This window comes from Neofelis nebulosa, chromosome 4, assembly GCF_028018385.1.
Source record: "Neofelis nebulosa isolate mNeoNeb1 chromosome 4, mNeoNeb1.pri, whole genome shotgun sequence".
NCBI classification, from domain to species: Eukaryota; Metazoa; Chordata; class Mammalia; order Carnivora; family Felidae; genus Neofelis; species Neofelis nebulosa.
The window spans coordinates 45,556,174-45,576,095 of NC_080785.1; the positions used below are offsets into that span (position 1 = coordinate 45,556,174).

The 19,922-nt window shown below is 36.6% G+C and overlaps 1 protein-coding gene across 9 annotated transcripts in view; it reads right to left on the reverse strand.

Moving 5' to 3' along the window:
- BBS9 (Bardet-Biedl syndrome 9) overlaps positions 1-19,922 on the reverse strand; it is a 458,930-nt gene that overhangs the window by 373,688 nt on the left and 65,320 nt on the right. The window lies entirely within an intron of this gene.

Here is a 19,922-nt window from a genome sequence, read left to right on the forward strand (position 1 = left end):
GTCGTGGGATTGAGCCCCATGTCAGGCTCTGTGGTGAACATAGAGCATACTTAAGATTTTCTGTCTCTCTTTTCCTCTGCCCCACTCACTCCCCCGCTTACTCTCTCTTTCTCTCTCAAATAAAATAAAAATAAAAAGTACACTTATCCTGATGAGCACTGAGTAATGTAGAGAATTACTGAGTCACTTTTTTTTTAAGTTTTTATTTAAATTCCACTTAGTCAACATACAGTGTAATATTAATTGCAGATGTACAATACAGTGACTCACACTTCATACTACAGCCGGTGCTCATCACAAGTACACTCCTTAATCGCTATATTGTATACCTGAAATAACATAAAACTGTATGTTAACTATACTGGAATTAAAATAAAAATCAATCAATCAATTAAATGAAAAAAGGAGGGGTATAAGTTATACCTAAGATGTAGTCCTTAATTTTTGTTAACATTAATCCTATAATGTAGAGTAGCGAGGGTGATTTTGCTCCCTGGTTGGTTGTCACACTGGGTGGGGGAGGAGGTGGGTATTATTACTATCTAATGGGTAAAGACCAACATCCTGCAAAGGCACAGGCCAGCCTCCAAAACAAATAATCATCTAGACCAAAGTGCCAACATTGCCAAGGGTAAGAAACCCTGAAGTAGAGAAAATAAACCTCTTATGTTTAAATTATAAATCAAAACCCTAATGACAACAGTAATTAATTTTCATTTAAAAAGTCATTCTTATCCACTGCTTTTGAAGCACACACTAGTTCAGATTTTCCAAGCACCTACACTAGTTACTTTTTAAAACAGTTTAGGGGCACATGGGTGGCTCAGTCAGTTGAGCGTCCGACTCCTGATTTCAGCTCAGGTCATGATCTCATGGCTCATGAGATCGAGCCCCATGTTGGGCTCTGTGCTGACAACCCAGAGCCTGTTTAGGATTTTCTCTCTCCCTCTCTCTATGCCTATCCCTGGCAAGTGCACACCAATGCTCAATCTCTCAAAATAAATAAATAAACTTTAAAAAACGAACCTGTGATATATTTTATCTTCCAAAATAGCTCTATGCACCAAAACAACCGAAAAGCAATAACCAACCAGGCACAATGAGTACCCCTCGTGCCCAGACTGTGATCTTCAAATGGCATTTGATAAAAAGAAACAGCCTCCTTTAAAAAAAATTATTGATTCCAGTTCTAGAAGATGAGGCTGGAACATCTCATAACAGGAAGAAAGAAAGCTGACAAAGACTACTGGTACTATGTCAAAGGGCTCAGGGGCCAACTTGAAGAAGCTCCCTTGGCCAAACATGAGATGATTATTAGCATCAATAAAAATAGTAACTTCAATAAATTGAAAATGCATCAAATATTTAAATCCATGACTTCATAATAATATGCAAAGAACAAAAACAACAACTAATGTATCATCTTTGGAGGATGCTAGGGAGCCAACTCTTTTTCAAAATAGAGAACCAAGCATTTATCCTGGCTTTCTTATATGAAATGTACCTGTGGGTAACCAAAAAGTTGGTTAATTTACTGATAATTTATTAAAGATTTATTAGTTTAGATTTCAGCTAATATATAATTAAGGAATAGTAAAATCAGAATATAGCCATTTAGCATCCCTAATAAAATAATGATCAAGGCAATGATCATCAATGGCTATTGACAAGACAAAAAGAGAGACAACCAGGCATCTTGTGCCTCCTTACAGAGGTTCACACACCAGTTGTGAAGCTGTCTTGCCAAAAAATCTAATCTGAGGCTGATAAACCTTCCAGATTGAATTACAAATTTATAAACATGAAGGACAGAGGAACCAATCTATAAGACACTATGGGACACAATGAGCAATATCCAGACTGTGAGAATTAATAGGACAAACGATTTAACCTATTCAACAAATAACTTATAGAGGAGAGTGAGAGAGACAAGAGACAAAGAACCCAATTTTTACCTGTTAAGATATTTAAAGGAATAAAAGCCAATAAAACTTGGTATTATCCACTCAGGTCCAAACTTCAGCTCTGTACTTAGTAGCTGTATAAACTCAAGCAAGAAATTTTAATTGATAAACATCAGTCTCCTCATCTATGAAATGAAGTTAATCACACTGATTTGACAAGATTGTTGGGCAATTAACTAAGACAATGCATACAAAGACATTAACACAGAGTCATTCATAAAATATGCCTAATAATGTAGCTATTATTAGCAGTATTATAAATAAAAAATGTCTCATATTAGAATTTTTAAAATACAAATCTAAACACAAAACTGTATTCAAAAGTAAATACCACATTCACACCCTAAGATCCATTTAAGAAAACATGAAGAGAGAGAAACAATTAACTTTAAATATGCCTCAGTCAACTTTAAATCTATGTTAATGGATAGGGACAAACATTCACTAACTATAGAGATTAGAAAATCAAATTGATAATTGTTACTACTTAGTTCACTATTAAGTGGCACAAGCCTTTGGACCAAAAGCTATCTGCAAAACAGACTCACCTATAATAAATATTAAATAACCACTTGAGTTTTTAGTATTCTAAACTAACAGAAGTTATGTCAGGCATCATAGAAGAAGAGAGAAAAGAAGTCCTTGATCTCAAGGAACTTATAGTCTAGTGAAAGAAACAGACAAAAAATTACACGACAGTATGATATATGTTATATACAAGCACACAAATGGTCTTAGAGTTTCACATAAAAGGCATACCTAAGACTGGAGAAAGAGGGCAAAGGTAGGTGTAACAGATTTCCAAGTCCTCCTACCAAAAAAAAAAGTGAAACCTGAACTAAATTTTGAAGGAGTGGGATCTGGTTAAATGAAAAACTGAGGGACGATGATGTATTTCACTGTGTATACAGAAGTATAAGAAAGTATCTGAAGTAAGATAAGACCAGAGAGCTTAGAAGGGCCAGCCACTCATATAAGCCCTCTTATTCTTCTTACAAGTGATGGGAGCCATGAGGAATTTTAAGCAGGGCAAAGACATGATCAGGTTTGTGCTCTGAAAGATTACCTTAAAGCAGAATGGAGAATTGGAAGGAAGGAATAAACAGGGAGCCTAGAGTGCAAGATAAGCGGCACAGAGTAAGGAGGCTCTTTTAATGTAGATGAGAAACAGAAAATCCAAATTAAGGCAATGATGGTAGAAATGATGATGAGGCAACTTATTCCTCAATTTTTTTAAGCTTATTTATTTCTTTTAATAATCTCTACATCCAATATGGTGTTTGAGCTCACAACACCAAGATTAACAGTTGCATGAGTCACATGCTCTTCCACTGACCCAGCCAGGCACCCCATTATTCCTCCATTTTCTATGTCATTAGAATTCTTTGTTGGGGAACCTGCAGAACCACCAGAAATCAAGGCCAATGACCCTAACCCTTCAATTCATGGGGTAGTAAAGATGTCACCCAACCCCATCCATTATGTTAGCTATTATGGGAATAGCTAGAAACTATTCCCCAATTTTTTTCTGAAACTCAACTATAAAACAATTTGATGACTTGATTATAACAGAAAGAAAACAATTTTAAAGACAGAATTCCATATAATCTCCATCATCCCTATCCAGAGTCATGTGCATGAGTCTTTGACTTCTTAGACAAAGAAACAAACACATAAACACCTACAACTGGAAATGAGAAAATGTTTCCATTTTCAACAGAGTCCATGCTACATAGATAAGAGACTAAAGTTATAGTCATATGCACCACAACGTCTGCTACTGCTAATCATACATCGGCTTCCTTTCATTTGCAAAGACCCCCTCATTTCACTGTGTATATACTACAATGTTTTCCTCTTAGGGTTCAAATTCTTATACTGTTATTTGATCTTTAATCAGTAACACTTCTTTTATATATATAAATATATATAATAAAATATATATTATAAATACATATATAAATATAAATAAAATATATAAGAAGTGTTACTGATTTATATATATATATAAAATGATATGTATGTATCCACATATATATGTATGTATGTGTATATATATATATATATATATATATATATGTATCTTTATATATATACATTATATATTGGGACAGACAGACATAGAGATAGAAACAGAGATGGGTTTTTTCCTTAAATATAAACATGACTGCCATTCAAAATACTCTCCTTATTTAAAATACAAAAACACAAATGCATTTCCAAATTCAAACTTGCCACATACCTCAGTGAAGTAGAGTAAATTCTGGCAAGATTTGCTAAGGTTATTAAAAATTTTTAAAGAGCGGCCATCTGGGTGGCTCAGTTGGTTAAGCATCTAACCCTTGATTTCAGCTGAGGTCATGATCTCACGGTGTGAGACTGAGTCACACTTCAGGCTCTGAGCTGGGTGTAGGGTATGATTAAGAGTCATCTCTCTCTCTCTCTCTCTCTCTCTCTCTCTCTCTCTCTCTCTCTCCATCTCCTTTTACTCCTCCCCTGTGCACATGTTCTCTCTCTCTCTCTCTCTCTCTCTCTTTCTCTCGCTCTCTCGCAAAAGAAAAAAAAAATGGGACTTAAATTCTATAATGACATAAGCAATTTGTACCAAAAAAATCTTTAAGAGGTTATAAGCAATTAAAAATTCACTCTAGTATATGAACAATACAAAAGCTTTATTTTCAGTTACATGAATTACCTGAAGCACTCTAGATCTACTCCAAAATTAAAATGCTCTACAATTTCTGTCTAGCAATAAAATTGTTAATTTATTTTTTTAATTAATTTTTTTTAAATTTACATCCAGGTTAGTTAGCATATAGCACAATAATGATTTCAAGATAGATACCAATGATTCATCCCCTATGTATAACAGCCAGTGTTCATCCCAACAGGTATTTTCCTTAATGCCCCTTACCCATTTAGGCCATCCCTCCACCCAAAACCCCTCCAGCAACCCTGTTTGTTCTCTGTATTTAAGAGTCTCTTATGTTTTGTCCCCCTCCCTGTTTTTATATAATTTTTGCTTCCCTTCCCTTATGTTCATCTGTTTTGTCTCTTAAAGTCCTCATATGAGTGAAGTCATGTGATATTTGTCTTTCTCTAATTTCACTTAACATAATATCCTCCAGTTCCATCCACATAGTTGCAAATGGCAAGATTTCATTTTTTTTTTATTGCCGAGTAATACTCCATTGTATATATATACCACATCTTCTTGATCCATTCATCCATCGATAGACATTTGGGCTCTTTTCATCCTTTAGCTATTAACGATAGTGCTGCTATAAACATTGGGTACATGTGTCCCTTTGAAACAGCACACCTGTATCCCTTGGATAAATACTCAGTAGTGCAATTGCTGGGTCATAGGGTAGTTCTATTTTTAATTTTTTAAGGAACCTCCATACTGTTTTCCAGAGTGGCTACACCAGTTTGCATTCCCACCAGCAGTGCAAAAGTGATCCTCTTTCTCCACATCCTCACCAATATCTGTTGTTGCCTGAGTTGGTAAGGTTAGCCACTCTGACAGGTATAAGGTGGTATCTCAGTGTGGTTTTGATTTGTATTTCCCTGATGATGAGTGATGTTGAGCATTTTTTCATGTATCCATTAGCCATCAGGATGTCTTCTCTGGAGAAGTGTCTATTCATGTCTTTTGCACATTTCTTCAGAGGATTATTTGTTTTTTGGGTGTTGAGTTTGTTAAGTTCTTTATAGATTTTAGATACTAACCCTTTATCTGATATGTCATTTACAAACATCTTCTCCCATTCCATCGGTTGCCTTTTAGTTTTGCTGACTGTTTCCTTAGCTGTGCAGAAGCTTTTTATTTTGACGAGGTCCCAATAGTTCATTTTTGCTTTTGTTTCCCTTGCATCCGGAAATGTGCAGCCAAGGTCAAAAAGGTTTTTGCCTGCTTTCTCCTCTAGGATTTTGATGGCTTCCTATCTTACATTTAGGTAGGATTGTGCTGGCTTCCTGTCTTATGTTTAGGTCTTTCATCCATTTTGAGTTTGTTTTTGTGTATGGTGTAAGAAAGTGGTCCAGTTTCATTTTCCTGCATGTTGCTGTCCAGTCTTCCCAGCACCATTTCCTGAAGAGACTGTCTTTATTCCATTGGATATCCTTTCCTGCCTTGTCAAATATTTTGGCCATACATTTATGGGCCCATTTCTGGTTCTCTATTCTGTTCCATTGATCTGAGTGTCTGTTTTTGTGCCAGCAAAGTTGTTAATTTAAAAGCAAGGGAGTTATCTCATCAAGGACATAATCTCCCACAATAGAAAGCAGTTTCCCCTATTTTTTTCTTATTATTAAAATGAAATAAACAGTAGACACTTTAATTCCAAATAAAATTATTTTTTTTAAATTTAACGTTTATTTATTTTTGAGAGAGAGAGAGAGAGCAGAAAGAGGGGCAAAGAGAGGGAGACACAGAATCTGAAGCAGGCTCCAGATTCTGACCTGTCAGCACAGAGACCAAAAAAGAGGCTCAAACCTACAAACTGGATGATCATGACCTGATCCGAAGTCAGAGGCTTACCCAACTGAGCCACCCAAACTAAACTATTTTAAAATAACTACTTTTTGAATGGAGTTCACTGCATTTGGTGACTTCAATCTTATACATATTTTTAAAAACTAAAATATAATTAGCATATACATTCATTCCAGACATTGATTACTTACTGTATGTCTGGAACTGGGCTATGTAATAGAGATTTTAAAATATGAATAAAATATAGTGACCTTGATCTCAAGAAAGAAATACTGGGATTAAGAAATACTGAAACAAATCATTACACCATAACTTAATACATGCAATAATTAAAGGCAAGGTATAAACAAATTCCTTAGAAATAAAAAAGCAGAAATAACCAAACCAGAAGCCAGACAGGAGGGCTTCATGGAGAAAGTGACACCAACAGAGGTGAACCTTCAAAAAGGCTCTGGCTGCCATCAGCTGGTAAAGGCAACTCAGACAGGAGAAATTGCACACACAAAAAGCACTGCTAAGCTTGTAAGAGAGGCTTTAGATTTTTCTCTTACACTTTAGAAAAGGTACATGGCTTTAATTTTGTCGTTGTAAAACAAATTACTTAGTCTAAATCAAAACCATAAAACACGATTTCTTTCCCCTACTCTTCGCCAAGTGAAATTTTATAATTTGCATTTAAAAGATGGGCTTGGAATGTTTCATTTTACTGTTGTTACTTCATGCTAATTTCAGAATTAAGAAGGGCCTTGGCATTTGTTTTGCCCTAGTTGGTATAAGATTAAACATAAATTGGTAAACACATGAACTGGGTACCTTACAATAGGCAAATAATATATGTATAAAAGAAGGTAACACCTACATCTCATTACTTTACTAATAAAATCATAGTATGCCTGAGAATCAACTATCTTCACATTTCATAAACGTGATTGTGCTCAAAACAACTTAAATCCAACCTTTATGTTTATGGACATAATTGTGTACAACATAGTTTTACATATAACAAAAATCACCTTAATGGTGAAGACAGTCTAACCACAACAAACTGGCTAATATCAAAGCAAATGCCAAGTGCAAGTCAATTGGGAATAGCCCCAACATCCCAACCCACCAATGCTTTTCACACTCAGCAATACAGGGTCAGTCAAAAAGTATCATTGGCAGCCATTCTGAATCACTCAACATGGAAACTGTCATGACACCAACTCACACTCTTATTTGAAGATATGTTGACCCCAAAAAGCAATAGAGGTGTGAAATGTGTACTCTGCCATTTGTCAGCTATATGTCCTTAAAGAAATTACTTAAACCTTACTTTCCTCATTAAACACATTACAGTTATACAACTCTCAGCAAAATAAGTGGCAATAGGAAGCACTAAATAAATGCTGCTACGAGACCTTCAACTGATACAGGTGATTACATGAGGTCAGTTAATCACCAATAAAGCACTTAGCACAAGTCAGCATGTAACTCATGTCAGTTTCTGATGTTGGTTTCTTTCCTTTCTTAGGACTGGGACACTAGCATTTATTTACCTTATAACTCTAACAGTATCTAACAAAGAGCTTCCCAGAAGAAGCCTGTATAAATCCTAACTAAATAAGACGTAACTACTTCTAAATATTCAGCAATCTTTGAATGTCACCTGTGGTTCATAGCTCTGGCTTCATCTGTTCAGTTACTGTGCACTATAAAAATAATACTCTGAATTTACAAAAAGTGGCTTTCTTATCAGGAGCTTAAGCCACTTCTAAACAATAGTTCATTACTGACAATGACAGGATCAGACAAATACACAACCATATTCTAAGGGAAACCACGGCTAAAAAGAGGATATGCTTTATGCTGACAAAGTCATTCAATGGCAAAACAAAGACTCAAACTCCAAAATTTTTGCCTCAAGTTGATAGTTTTTTCCAGCCCAGATTGAATTTCCTCAAAGGACAAAAGTAACATTGATTCACATCAATTTTCCAAGTCTTCACTCAGTACATATAAAACCTACATACAGTTGTGATTAAACATTCATAAAAGGAACAATGTCAAAATCTTTTCTTTATTAAGTTATACCAATATATCCTTTGCTGTAATGTCTGAGGTTGATTCCATATCTTTTTGCTCTTTGAGGGGCATTGGATTATATTAAGTGTAATTATTTTTAAACCTACTACAAATAATAAAACTGTACACAAAATTTAATGTTTTCATCTTACGAGTTTTATAGTTTATCTTGTTTCCTCTGGCCATTTGCTTTTGATGTGCAGCCAGTAAATGGTATGTTTTTTTGTTTCATATTTTAAAATGCAGTCTTCCAAAAGCTCAGCCAGAAATGTCCATTGCAAAAAACTTACTTCAGCCAGTTGGCTTTGTCAGTGACATATGTGCAAAGTGAAAATGTAACCAATAGTGATTTTCTGCAGGTCAGATGGAATCACTTAACATACTCAACATGGTTTCCAGTCCATGCCTCAAGAGGAATGTCCTTCAGCTAGCAAGTGTTTCTTTTAAACATCAGACCAGCTACTGTTGTTTGAACATCAGGGTTATCTTGGCATGGTTAGGATATATGTACATTCTGAGGATTATAAATGCTATCTTGTATCAAAATATAATTGGAATGTATCTGCATTATAAACATTGTATGAAGTCAATACAAAATTTAAGTAACCAGCAGATAGTATTTGGGGAACTAAAATTTTTGAATTTTAATCATTTCCACTGTTTTCAAACTGGAAGCCCCAAATACTCCACAGATACAATAATGGCTCATGTGATCAGAAATACTAAATGTCAAAACAATCACTTTTAGTGTTAAAAATTAGGAACTGCAAATAATCTTAAGTATGCTATTCTCTGTCCTATAACAAATGCCTGTTTTTAATAAAAACTATCATAAATAAATCATATATGAGAAAATATCAGTTATTAAAAATGAAGTATCAAATTTCACCAAACATACTCCTTAGTTTTAATAAGGCAATCTCAGTTTCAGAAAATAATCAATAAGGAGTACCTGGTGGCTCAGTAAGTTAAGCCTCCGACTTCAGCTCAGGTCATGATCTCACGAGCTCAGGTCATGATCTCATGAGCTCAAGCCCTGTATCAGGTTCTGTGATGACACCTCAGAGCCTGGAGCCTGCTTCAGATTCTGTCTCCCTCTTTCTCTCTCTGTGCCATTCCCCACTCATGCTCGCTCTCTCTCTCTCTCTCTCTCTCTCTCTCTCTCTCTCAAAAATAAGTTGGGGCGCCTGGGTGGCGCAGTCGGTTAAGCGTCCGACTTCAGCCAGGTCACGATCTCGCGGTCCGTGAGTTCGAGCCCCGCGTCAGGCTCTGGGCTGATGGCTCCGAGCCTGGAGCCTGTTTCCGATTCTGTGTCTCCCTCTCTCTCTGCCCCTCCCCCGTTCATGCTCTGTCTCTCTCTGTCCCAAAAAAAAAAATAAATAAATAAATAAATAAATAAATAAATATAAGTAAACATTAAAAAAAAAAAAAATCAGTAAAACAAAAAGCAATTTGGTCCATCCAAGAGATCCTTTCTTTCACACACAGCAATAAGTTAGGCAAACACACACATCTATTCCATCAAAGTCAAAGTTCTCCCACAAACTACCACCATGTGAAGAAGGCAAGCATAGCAAACTTCTTGTTGATCTTAAAACAGATTTTCAGGGGCACCTCGGTGGCTCAGTCAGTTAAGCATCTGACTTAGGCTCATGTCATGATCTCGTGTTTCATGGGTACGGGTCCCACATTAAGCTCTGCACTGACAGTGCAGAACCTGCTTGGGATTCTGTGTGTGTGTCTGTCTGTCTGTGTCTCTCTCTCTCTCTCTCTCTCTCTGCCCCTGTCCTGCTCACTCTCTCTCTCTCAAAATAAATAAATAAGCTTAAAAAAAATCTTTTAAAAAAATTTGATTTGTAATAGGTTTATTACCTGATTGATACTCCCAATACCTTTTTTTTCTTTTTAAAGATCAAGGATTAATTGGGTTGTTAAAAGATAATTCTTTTTTACCTCAGTGGTTTGTTACCTTGAATGGAATACAGTACCCATACTTTTCTTACATGGAAAATAATTTCTTTATATACGCAGATACTAATCCTTTTCCTTAGTAAACAGCTTGACTTTTGCAAGGATAGGACTGAGGCCTAGGTTTAGGAACCAAAAAATTGTGCCAACCATCAATGAAGAACTTCTGCAACTAATGGAGAACCTCTTCTCTTTTTAATGGCATTATTCAGAAAGGGTCATTCTTATTCTTATTAAAAGCAGAAGTGTAGATGTCATTATACCAGCCAAAAGGACACTATGTACATTTTGACAATGTACATGTTAACAAGAACACAGAAGGCCTGATGGCCTACTGTCCGAAGTGTATGCTGCCTTGTAAGGGATCAGAGTTCAATGATGTTAAACAAAACCTTTGATCCTCAAATGGGCAAGAATGAGAAAACTATTAACAATAATTACAGATGGTAATAACAACTCTTTCTTTGTCTAATGCAGAAATCAGCATTCAGATTTTCCCTTTTATGTGGTTAGTCTCCTAAAACATGAAACTTTTCTAAGAAGAAAATTCAAGAAAAAGAGATAGGATACATACCAAAGAGAAAATATCTCATAATTTATATTTATGTATATTTAATCTAATGATAAAATGGTTCCAGAGCTTCTCTTCTCTTCCAGCTTCTATCGTCTCTATAGGTTCAGCATGTTGGCTCCAACAAATGTGAGAAAAACATGCAGTTAATTCCTCTTACAAATAGAGGAATGGGAAAGTAAAGCAAACTGGGTACATGTTAGGCCACTTATTTGAGAAGAGGTACCTCCATTCACAAATGAATATAACAGTATGGATCCAGTCAGCAATAAATGCATTCTGAACTGTTCCCTGGTCATGAGAATAAGTTTTTATGTCACCAAACAGAACCTTTTACTTAATCCCCAAATGGTAAAAATGGATTCATAAAATTAAACAGGTCAGTTAATTAGCCCCACCTCCAGGTATAGCACTGTCGGAACCACTTGAATTGGGTACCCCAGACTCTTAAAGCACTTTTATTCCCCTATACCAAACATCCCTACCATCGTGGCATCCTTTAGAATTTGCACACATATAAGTGGATGAAATTTTAAAAGAAGACTAGATATAAGATAGAAAAGAAAAGGCTAAGGGGAAGCCAAGGAATAGGAAAATAAGGGAGAAAAGTTAATTAGCAAACATATAATTTGAAAATCTGTATGTTAAATTGCTTACTATTAATGCAGTTTCCCAAAAAACTGTCCTTCTAAATATATCCAATATTACTTGGAGAAAAAAAAAAGTGATTTATCCAATTCATCAAAGAACAGGAATTTTATTTTATAATTCTGATATTATTTTCATCTTAAATTCACCCTGCATTGAAGAGTGATAATTTACCCACTTAATAATGTTTCTATTTGTATCCTGATATCTTAAGAACTAGAGACTATCAGGGGTCTAACTAAATGTTAACATTTGTTCTTTTTCTCCTTCCAAGTAAAAACACTAAAAATAAAATGAAGAGGGGCGCCTGGGTGGCTCAGTCGGTTAAGCGTCCGACTTCGGCTCAGGTCACGATCTCGCGATATGTGAGTTCGAGCCCCTAGTCGGGCTCTGTGCTGACAGCTCAGAGCCTGGAACCTGTTTCAGATTCTGTGTCTCCCTCTCTCTCTGACCCACCCCCGTTCATGCTCTGTCTCTCTTTGTCTCAAAAAAAAATAAAATAAATGTTAAAAAAAATTTTTTTAATAAAATGAAGAAAAAAAAAAATCACAAGCATGCTCTTATTTACATATACATAGTCGACAAATATATAATTGATCCTGAGGCCAGGAACTTATTTAGCATCCCACTCTTGATTTCGGCTCAGGTTGGGATCTCATGGTTCGTGAGATCGAGCCCTGTGTCTGTGCTATCAATGAGCCTGCTTGGGATTCTCTCTCTCCCTCTGTCTCTGCCCTGTCCCCGCTCATGCACAAGCACACACACTCTCTTAAAATAAGTAAAACATTAAAAAAAATTAAGTGATGAAAGATGTTTATGAAGCCTATGAAGTCTAACATTCTTTTTTGTTTTTAACGTTTCTTTTGAGAGAGACAGAGAGTGAGCAGGGGAGGGGCAGAGACAGAGGGAGACACAGAATCCAAAGCAGGCTCCGGGCTGTCAGCACAGAGCCCTACACGGGGCTTGCACCCACAAACCGCCAGATCAATGACCTAAGCCGAAGTCAGATGCTTAACCAACCGGGCCACCCAGGCGCTCCATTATATGGAGGGGCGCGAGGGTGGCTTAGTCAGTTAAGCAGCCAACTTCAGCTCAAGTCATGATCTCGTGGTTCACGAGTTCGAGCCCCGCAGCAGGCTCTGTGCTGACCGCTCAGAGCCTGGAGCCTGCTTCAGATTCTGTGTTTCTGTCTCTCTCTGCCCCTCCCCTGCTCACACTCTCTCTCTCTCTCTCTCTTTCTCTCTCTCTCTCTCTCTCTCTTTCTTAAAAATAAATTAAAAGAAAAAGAAAGAAGTTATATGGAAAGATCACCAGAAGTCAAATACTCAGAATAACAAAAAAATTCAAATTATTATCTTTTGTCATTGGCAAAGCCATGTAATGATTATAAACATGATTTTTGTGTTTATCAAAGGGCTGACTGAAAACCACCTCTGAAGTCATAGAGGCCTATCATATGATATTTGAGGGTTTGGAAGGGACTATTCTCAGGAATCAATTCTTCTTGTTAAACTGGGTTTATTATTTTTTAATGTTTACTTATTTATTTATTTTTGAGAGGGAGAAAGAGAGAAGGAGGGGAGGAGCAGAAAGAGAGAGAGACCAGAGACAGAAAATTCCAAGCAGGCTCCACACTCTCAGCACAGAGTCCAATGCAGGGCTCAAACTCAAGAACCGTGAGATTATGACCTCAGCCAAAATCAAGAGTCAGATGCTTAACAGACCGTGCCACCCAGGTGCCTCTAAACTGGGTTCATTTTTAACCATTTAAAACTATCAAGTAATAAAACTGAGAAGTCAGAAGAGTACCAAATGAAAAGATAACATCTCCTTCCTACCTGAACTCAACAGAGTGTAAGTAGGACACAATTTTATTCTTTCTCATATTGTCCCTTTAAATCTACTCTGTGGAATCATGCTTCCCTGTTCCTGGAGGAAATTTAAGGCAGATCTTATAGCTTTTCTATTCTCCTTCAGGAAACTAAGAATAATCTTGTTTTCCAAGTATTAGGAAGTCAAGACTCTCTGGGAGGATTTCAACTTCCAGCTAAAATGGAATAATATACCCTCCCACCATAACCTCCCATAAACTGAACAAAAGGTATCAGACTACAGTCAGCAAGCATTTGACAACAGGTAGCACAGGCCTATGATTCCAAGAGAAGGGAAACTCATAAGGTCAAAGCCACCACTGCCAACTGCAGCACAGCAAGCTGGAGCTCAAACAGAGCACAGTGGCCACTACGCTGAGGAGGCAGAAGTCACACTTGGGGGAGGAACTTGAAACCTGTGGAGCAGAGAGAAAGGAGCCCTACAGTGGGAAAAGCATAAGGCTGTGAGATAGTTTCCTGAGAGTCCATAATTGAGCACAGACCTGAGCATGCACATGGAGAGATGACAGGATTTACCAAAGGATGACTGCTACAGGGGAAGGAATGGAACAGACACCAGAAGTCAAGCAGTGCTGGGCGATTAGAGGTCTAGCCCAGCTGTTATGGAGAGGCTTCATTAACACCTTGTAAACACACTGAGAAAGTCTGTTCCTTTAAAAGTAAGAACCATGCCCTAGAGTAAACCCTGCTCTAGACTCACCTAATAAAGCCTAAAACCAAGCTGTAACAAGAGCCACAGGGAATGGGAGTTAAGATACCTCAAGTCAAATAAGTTTAGGAAATATAGTAAAACCTTGGTTTGTGAGCATAATTCATTCTGGAAACATGCTTGTTATCCAAAGCACTTGTGTATCAAAGCCAATTTTAAGAACCATTCACTCACTTGTGATCATGTGTCACGTACTACTTGTATTGCAAGACGTCTTTTGTTTATCAAGTTAAAATGTATTAGAAATGTTTGCTCATCTGCAGAACACTCACAGAACAAGTTACCTGCAATCCAAGGTTTTACGTACCTTGGACTTCCCACACATCTTACATACAAGAACATAAAATCAAGCTGTCACAAGTTCAATGTGATCAGCCAGTAACTGAACTTGGTTTTTTTCGGTCTTTTTTGTTTGTTTTGTTTTGTTTTTTTGTTTTGTTGTGATAGAGAGCACACGCAGGCAGTGGGGTGGGGCAGAGGAAGAGAGAGAGAGACTCTTAAGCAGGCTCCACACTTAGCATGATACTCTAAACAAAATTAGGACCCTGGGATCATGACCTGAGTCAGACGCTCAACCAACTGAGCCACCCAGGTGCCCCTCAGTCTTTTTTTATTTTGGCTTTTTTGCTGGATATGCTCATTATGGTTTTAATATGAATTTCCCTGGGGCCTATTGATGCTGAGCATCTTTTCATGTCCTTATTGGGCCATTGGTATATCTTCTTTTGTGACATGTCTCTTCAAATATTAGTCCATTTTTAAAAATTGGGGTTGTTTAGCTTCTTATTGAGTTTTAAGAGTCCATATGTTCTGGATGCAACTCATTTGTCACCTATATGCATTGTGAATATTTTCTTTCAGTCTAAGGCTTGCGTTTTCATTTTCTTATAAAAATGTTATCTTTTGAAGTTATCTTTCAAAGACTAGATTTTAATTTTGGTGAAGTATAATTTACCATTTTGTTTCTTTTCTGATTAGTGCTTTGTATGCCTGAGAAAGCTTTGCCTACTCTGAGGTAATAAAAATTTTCTCTATAAAAATAAATATTTATTTTTTTCTTGTGCAAGTTTCATAGTTTCAGCTTTTAAATTTAGGCCTATAAATCATTTTATGTTAAGTATTACAGTTTTTCTTGTTTTTTATGGATTTATTTCCAATTGTGGAACCAATCTTATATTCCTGGAATAAATTTCCAATTGCTCATGACAGGTTATCCATTTTGCATATTGCTAGATTCCATTTGCTAATATTATTTTAGTATTTTTTGCATCTGTGTTAACGAGGGAGACTGATTGTAATGTTTCCTTCTTATAATATCTTTGACAGCTTTAGTATCAAGGCTATTCAGGCCTCACAAATGGGTTGGGAAGCATTACGTCCTCATCTATTTTTGGAGTTTATATAACATTGGTATTATCTCTTCCTTAAACATTTACTGTATTTCATCTGTGACACTAAGCTAGAAATATTCTTTTTGAAATGATTTTTTATTATGAATTCAAAAATCTTAATAGATATATAGCTACTAAAACTTTCTATTTCTTCTTGTGTCAGTTTTTAGTAAATTGTGGTCTTAAAGTCATTTGTTTATTTCATCTAAGTTATTAAAATATTGGCATAAAGTTGTTCATAATGTCCCTTTATATTCATTTTAACATGTCTGAGATCTAAAAGTATCTTTTAAAAAACAGAGTTTTTTGGATACACAGAATAATGGTGGTCACCTAATTCCAAAACCCTCCCTCCTTTACTCTCCTGGAAAAAAAAAAAAAACCATAAAACTACATTATCCTTGTACCTTCTGCATTACTGGGATAAAGAGAACACTGCAACCTCCACCATATGTGGGCAGAGGAATTCCAACAGCAATTCCACCATCAGCCCATTGTTACTACCAGAGACCTGAAAGTATAGAAAGTAGAGAAGGAAAGGCGGATAAGATTCTGTGTAAAGGAACAGAGAGAAGCAGAGATCTTAGGGAAAACACAGACAAAAATCCAAGAAAAAAAGTGAAACAATAAATGTAAAAATACTCAACATGGATTGGGACTAGGAGTTCATGGGTCTGGCTACAGGGAAGGAGCTTGAAAGTGTGCAGGATCCAAGTGGCAGTCTTAGAGAAGTGCTTGATTTTGGGAGTGAGTTATCCACCAAGAGAAAGAACAGAGATTTGTTTCTTGTAGTGATATGGTCAGAAGACACTCTGAAACTACTACATGTATTATAGGAATGAGCAAACGAATGTTGTTGGGAGCCAGCATCCACTTTGAAAGAAGGGATATAAATATGGAATGGGAAAGCCAAGAAAGAACAGTGTAGGGATAGATTGAAATTGGGGACACTGGTGTGAACTCACGATATCAAAATAATGTATATGTCTAAGTTGATGTGCATATATCTATTTCTGTACATGTTTGTATGTATGTGCTTACACATTTGTATGTATGTGTAAGTATGTTTACATGTACATATTTGTCGCTTTGTCCTCTAAAAGCAAAAACACCATGGAACATGAGCACACCCAGCATTCAGATCTCAGTCTCTAATACCATTTCCCACTAAAAGGAACCAGGGCTTCTCAGAGATATAGCTTATTCCATGGGTAGAGCAGGATAGGTATAAGATGATCCTGGAACACCCCGCTGTGCTATAAAGTTTAAAAAGTACTAACAAAAAACGGGAGCAGGGGTAGGGGAAGGTATGTCACAAGGACATAGGAGCTAGCTTAAAGAGGCTTCACATTGGCCAAATCTGGAACGATTTAAGAACTAAAACTCTTAAGTTCAATATTGACTTATAAACTATTGGGGAAAATAGAAATTCATGAGTCCACACTAATAATAATAAACAAATGAATAAATGAGGGAGAAGGGATATCTACTGCTTAATAGAACACTAAGGGCCAAATGGCAAATATAAAGGAAGTGCTGAGGTAGAAGAATCATTTTGCAACCATCACTGTAAAGATTTTATCAGGCAAGAATCATCAATGAATGATAAATTTAAGGGGAAATTTTGATGAAAAGCAAGATATGTGCACTGCTTACTAGTGGCAAGGAGGAAAAAAAAAAAAACAGTAATTATACAGTGGAGAAATCAGGCAACCTCTTGACCAGCAGATCAAAATTAATCACCGGGGTGCCTGGGTGGCTCAGTCATTTAAGCATCTGACTCTTGATTTCAACTCTGGTCATGATCTCACGGTTTGTGGGTTCAAGCCCCACATCAGACTCTGGGCTGACAGTATGAAGCCTGCTTGGGATTCCCTCTCTCTCTCTCTCTCTCTCTCTCTCTCTGCCCCTCCCCCACTCATTCTCTCTCTTTCTCTCACTCTCTCTCTCTCTCAAAATAAACTTCACAAAAAATTAATCATCAGTGAAGGTGACTATATATGATACTGTGAGGAAAATGCAATTCTAGCTATTCTTGGCAGTATTCTGGCTAAAAGAATGTATAATCTTAATGTTACAAGGAAGCAATTGATAAACAAATTGAGAAATGTTTTATTTTTTTTTTAATTTTTTTTTAATGTTTTTTATTCATTTTTTTTTTGAGACAGAGAGAGACAGAGCATGAACGGGGGAGGGTCAGAGAGAGAGGGAGACACAGAATCTGAAGCAGGCTCCAGGTTCTGAGCTGTCAGCACAGAGCCCGACGCGGGGCTTGAACTCACGGACTGTGAGATCATGACCTGAGCTGAAGTCGGACGCTTAGCCGACTGAGCCACCCAGGTGCCCCGAGAAATGTTTTATTTTTTAAGTGGTGGCGGAGACTCTTCAAAAATGTCAATGTCATAAAGGGCTAAGAAAGGCTTTGGCAATTTCACAGCTTAAAAATGGCTAAAAATACATGCAAATGAATACAGTGCCTGCCTCTAAACTAGATCCTGTAATAGTGGGGGAGAGGGAGGAGAAATGCTATAAAGCACATTTTTACATTATTAGATCACCTGACAGAATTTGGGTATTAGGATAGATAAAATTATTATATCAATGCAATTTTATGAAATTAACAACTGTACTGTGGCTACATAAGAATATTCCTATTCTTAAGAAATATACACTAAAGTACTCAGGGATAAAGAGCCATGATATCTGTAATGTACTCTCATATGGTTCAGGAAAAACAAAATTGTGTAGGCATGAGAGAGTGTGAGGAGGAAAGAAAAGAAAAAAGAAAAGAAAAAGAGAGAATGAAAAAACAAATTAGATAAAAATATTAACAATGGAGAAATCTGGTTAAAGAGTGTAAAAATGTTCTTTAAATTATCTTTAACTTCAGAGAAAAAAAGAAGCAATGTACTTATGCCTCGGATGTCAGTAGTGCCTACACAGCTATAATAATGTAAATTCTTGTATTAGTTAAGGAAAAGGCCAAGTTGTCATAACAAAAATACCCCAAAATACAATTACTTAAATTAGATAGTTTATATTTATTTTGCTAACGATAGAGACAATTTCTTAACTCTTCCCACAGCTATATAAGTAATCCTACTCCCTGAAAGTCCCTTTGTTTGAACCATCTGCCATGAATTCTGTTTCCTGCTGGGATCTTAACAGATATAGTACTCAGGGATTTGAGGACTGGTTTGCTCACATATCTGATGAACACACAGGTGATTTCCATGCAGAGGGGAAATAAAGAAAACAAAAGAAATACATGGCATACAATGGAATCACAACTGTTCAAAATATTATTAGTGCACTGTGGGATAAAATGCCAGGGAAGACATGGATTTGAGAGATAAATGGCTATTGCCCTTGATTGTTTGATGACAATAGTAATTACAAAGACTGCTTAGTCGGCTACCTACACAGCTTAAGCACTTACAAAATAAAAAAAGGACCTTGAACTTCCAAATTAAGGTACAGGCAGAGAACCTAAAAGTATCTATGGTGGCCATATGAATAGGGTGATGGTACACAAAAAAAAAAGGTTCTAGGTTCATTAATACCTGAGAATGTTAAATGCCATGTGATCACTACTCAAAGTGGGGCTTATGGAATTCCAGTGACCAATGAAGACTTGACCCAAGTTTTTCTCACAGTAAGTTCTGTGGGTGCATAAACCCATCCTGCCATTATTTTCCCACTGATGTAATTCAAAGTTGGAACAGATATACTCATAAACTAGCTGAATCCCTACCTTAGCCTCTACCTAAGGAAGAGTATTATGAAGGCTATTATGACACCAGAGACTAACTGGAATCCCTTGGAACTGCCCCCAACCCACCAAACTAACATATTTCTCAAAAGCAAAACTCATCCCTAAGGAAATTACAGAGTTTAGTGCCACCATCAAATACTTAAAAAACACAACTATGATGCATCTTCATTCATTACCCTGTTTGGTGTGTGAAAGAGCCAAATGATCTTGGATAACGACTATGGATTATCATAAACTTAGGAGACATTCCAATTACAGCTGCTATTCAAAAATAAGGTATATTTTAATGGAAAAGGTTAACACAGTTCATGAAACCTGGTGCAAATCTACTAATCTATTACATTTCTTTATGACAAAGAAATGAATAAAGACAATCACAAGTAGTTCCCTTTGCCTGTCAAAAGATGGTAGTTCAGGGGCGCCTGGGTGGCTCAGTTGGTTA